Below are 4,780 nucleotides of genomic sequence, written 5' to 3'. Positions count from 1 at the left end.
CGACATGCGCTGCGCGCTGAAAGCGGGACACTCCAATATCAGGTGCTGAAATGTCTCGCAGCAACCGCAAGACGTCCACAGTGAACCGGCCACACGTCTTTCTTTGTATAAACGTTAGCACATGCTCACACAGCCAACCCTAAACTTCAGTAGTTGCTCTCTAGCGCGACGAGGCAAGCCTCACCGACCTGTTGTACACGAAACTACGCGATCCAGGCGGCCAGATCCTGACACATCAAGGGAGGGTATGTAGAATTACACTGCGCAGCTGTCTAGGCACGCACCGACCCGTCTGTGTACACCTGTAGGTGGCTTTTAAATGCTGTGCTCAAGTAGTCTAGCACAAGAAAATTTGCTTCGGCAGTTGAAATGGTGGTTTTCGCCGGTAGGTGGGTTACACAAGGCTGCAAGTATCTTCCAAAAAAAGAACCAAGGCGGGTAGTGGCGATTCCGTATAGGCCATTCAAATCCTAAATATTTAAAAGTGTTCAGCGCCACATTGAAATGGGAGCGCGTTCTTTTCTTTTAGTAGTAGTAGTAGTAGCATTTATTTCGGCCTAATTATACAGTATACAATAAGCCTCCGAACAAAGGCTAAGGGAGGCAGATAAATCATGCATCCCCGTCCTTGATAATAACAGCCGGAGAAGCGCCGCGCCTGTGGAAGACTCGCGGAACCTTAGTAGCTGCGTAAGCAAGGCCTGAGGCGCTAAAAGGCGGAGTGGAAGAGACTATGCTTCATTACTAACCATCTTGTTTGAAGCCGCCTTAGGAACTCCCATCGCAAAGTGAAGCCCCTTTCTGTGCACTGCCTCCAAACACTCAGATTGGCTCGGTGATGGTGATATCAGCGGCAGCTGATAGAGAATGCGGCTTATCATCAGTGCAGCGTTCAATTTAAGTATAGGCACAGCTTTGTTTCCCCAACGTCCACCTGCCATGCGACGATGAGCGCTGACTCTTTGCACTCATGCAGCCACAACACTTCCAACAGCGCGTCGCCATGGTAACTTGCAGATGATGGTGATGCCCAGAAATCGAACACTAGTTGCACGACGAATAGGATGGACTCTGACATTCAGCGACAGGGGTGTTGACTTCCGCCTCACTGCCGGGAAAAAGCGTGAAGGCAATTTTTACCGCTGATAAAGACAGGCCAAGCGTCGATAAGTAGCCATTGATGACGGAGATTGCGCCCTAGGCTATCCAGGCCAAACGTTTGTGTTGGTACCCCGAGGTTCAAATACAGATTCCGTCTGCAAAGATAGACAATTTAAATGCCCTCTAACCTACCTTCAGTGCGTCTGGAAGGGTGGCCATCGCAACGTTAAAAAGCAAGGGAGTGGCGTCCCACAATTCCATGTGGGACGTCAAAGGAAATGCGTCGCCTTCTGCTCAATTATATTTCCGAGCTTAACCTGAACATGTCGCTCTCTAAGAAATTCATGGCCGAATCGCAAAGCATTTCCAGAGACACCCATGGTTTGGAGACCGTGGATGATGCCAGCATGAAGCACACAGTCATGTGCTTTGGCAACATTCATAAAGATGGCGAGTGCCGAAACAGCGTCGGAGCGATGGTGCTCGATGTGGCTAAGTAAGTTCAAGACACTGTCCTGGGCGCTCAGCCGTGGACAAATCCGGTGATACACAATGGCAGTCTGCTTCCTTGCTCAAGATACCAAGTTAACCTCGTACATATTAGTCTTTCCATCAACTTTGCTACGCATGATGTTAGCGATACTGGCCGATATGAGGCAAGGTTCGCGAGATCTTTTCCAGACTTGAGCACTGGCAGCACCCACACTCTCCATGATTCTGGGATTCTTTCTGAGCGCCACGCAGAGGCGATTAAATACGCCCAGAAGGACTCATATTCGCTCGTATGGCAGATTGGTCACTGTTTGATTGCTGATCAAATCGGAACCCACAGCACAGCGTCTTTTTAATCTGCTAAGGGTCAAATCCAACTCACGAAAGATGAATGGCGTATCCATCGTATAAAATGATTGAGATGACAAAGGGTTCACCTTTCCTGCTGATCTCCCAGATGTGTATACATCTTCAAAATCTTATGCAAGGGCTGGGAAATCTTTTCCTCGCTTTAAAGCAAATGCCTCGAATCTGGTGGCCTGAAGAAGTCGGTTTTCCATCGTTCGCCACACATGAGTGAGCAGCACCCGCAGCAGCGACAAGTTCCTTGCTTCGAAAATCTACAATCTTATCTCCCCAAAGCGAATGATGTGCGTTAAAGTCCCGGTAGATTATTCAAGGCAAGGGGCAACGAAAGCAAAGGTCCTTTAGATAAGCCTCCATGGAGACTTTCCTTCGTGGACTTACATACACAAGACACCACACTGAGTTTTCAGTTTCCTAGGCACACTAGCACATGGGCAACTTCAAAGGAGGTAGAACAAAGATCTTGCACTGGTAAGATGACGAGGTATTTCGCGCCTGATGCATATCATTGCACTGCCACTCGCAAATGACGCTATACTCGGATTGCCCTGTCTGATGTATCCTGGGATCGTCCTGCCATTTGGGAGACCAGACTCTGAAAGGGCGTGAATTGGTATCGGGAAGTCTCAAAGGAAAATGCTAACACGCTGCAGAATACAGGCACAGTTCCATTGCATTATTAAGGGCGCTTTTGAACGGCGGAATGGACCAGATGGGCAAGAAGTTGCAAGATGTTACTAGGGGTGTGTGGAAATAGGCCAGAGTATTACTGACTCAAGAGCATTTAACTTCGCACACAGATTTCCCAGAGCCTCAATTCCCCTCATTTTCGTTTAATTTCATTTCGATAGCATTTGTAGCTTTTTGCTCGAAAACAGGCTAAATTCCGCGGGCTCGTAACACTAACTTATAAAGGATCACAGTGCTTGCATATGTAATTTACTTCAAATAAGGCAATTAAGCCACCCACATTCAACTTTATATACACGTCACCAATTATCTGGCTCCCAGTTTTGATCCGACGTAAATATAAGTGCTGCGTTTTGTTCATCGAGGACACCGGGCAAACCTGGTGTAATGCAAATACACAAAGTGAGGGTTGAATAATTACGCAATAGTAATAATTATGCATTTATTATTATTATGTGTAACCTTCTTAATTGAGGAATAAACGTTGAAACTAGGTGACAAGGTGATAAAAACTGTTTCTCCTTACTACCGAGTATAAACTATCTCTAAGGCAGAGTTTTCTCGTATTGGGAAATGTAATAGATAACGGTTGAGGGATTCTTTTAAATACTTGCTTTATAAATGCTTTCCCAAAGCTGCATTTTATCCACAGGCTATACACGTCGCACACAGATCTTTCGTAGTGGTCCGCATTTCTTTTCTTTTTTTTTTCAATTTTGATCTTGGGGGATTTTCTAATTCTGCCGGTGCAGCGTGTCAAAGTTTGCGCCACTTGTAAAAGTTAATCTTATACGTTGTGAAACCCTTGAATACGTAATTAATTGTGCAGGCCTTAACTATTCCAAACACTTCCCGATTCAAAATGTTGCCTACACACAACGCACAAAGTACTCCTTATATTCAGCAAGCATGAACTTTGTCTAACTTAGCGTTCCGTCGGTACACTGAAAACCATACTGTCAAAGGGCCAACTAGCTCGAGCTCAGACCCACATAAGGGCATATTTGGCAGACTTCATGAAAGAACGTTTAAAATAAGTTGGAGTCTCTCCCAACAGACGAAACATCAATTGCGAAAGCGAATGAGGTGACAGCTATACGAAGTAAGGATAGCAGCTTGATCCGCCGCATAAACTTGCAAACATTCGCCTACTAAGTTAACTAGCATGGTGTCAGCGCACACAGAAAAACATGAACATGTCACACTCGCTGATCGCGGACACTCGCTGCCAAAACGCTGGCGCGAGGAAGCACGGCAGCAGAAGCGAGCGAAGTGAGCTTCTGCTGCCACATCGCAATCTGGCGAATAAACTAGGGCTTAGTAATTTTAATTTAACCCCAAGTTGACGCACGTACCTGAAAATTTTCCTGCGTCCTTGCATCTAATGTTCTCTACAATTTCTCAAAATATAAACTTCATGTGGGATCTCGTGCTTTCGGACAGCCGCGAAAACCGGCCCATAATGTTTTTGAGCGCTTCTAGTTGTAATAACAGCCTGACTGTGAACAAAAAGTAATGAATAACCAACCTCGGCTGATATCCAAGAATGAGTGTAGCATGCTTTGGACGTTGTTTTATGTGGTCTTATGTTACACTATATAATACGGGCGGCGCTCCTCTTACTATCGCGCGTTACCCGTGCACGGGAGCCAACCGGTACTTCGGGCGTCACTTCCTCAAGGACAAGTTCGGAACCCCGTGGAGCGTTTGCCACCAGAGGCGCACCTTCTCGAACAAGGGCGTCTTCGACCAGAGGCACAGCGTATCAAGGACAGCGTCTCGAAACGCAATGTGTCGCGAGGGGAGAATGCGAGAACGCTCCCCTCACCACTATGCGCTTAAGCACGGTACCACCATGCAGTTAAGCACGGCACCACGAATACCACCGCTCGGTATTACAGTCTACTCGCGTACGGTTCTTACCGCTCTGTTACACTGAACTATCTTCGTGGTCTATCCAAGAAAGAGGTCAGACACAAGAAAATGCAATTAGTTCCCAAGCGATGTTACACGCTTTAAAAACTTCAGAAGACCCTTGTGTGTGTCATCATCATCAGCAGCAGCAGCAGCAGCAGCAGCAGCAGCAGCCTATTTTATGTCCACTGCAGGACGAAGGCCTCTCCCTGCGATC

The sequence above is a fragment of the Dermacentor albipictus genome, chromosome 7, assembly GCF_038994185.2.
Source record: "Dermacentor albipictus isolate Rhodes 1998 colony chromosome 7, USDA_Dalb.pri_finalv2, whole genome shotgun sequence".
In the NCBI taxonomy this organism is placed as follows: domain Eukaryota; kingdom Metazoa; phylum Arthropoda; class Arachnida; order Ixodida; family Ixodidae; genus Dermacentor; species Dermacentor albipictus.
The sequence above is the reverse complement of the archived record's forward strand: the minus strand, read 5'-3'. Positions refer to the sequence as shown.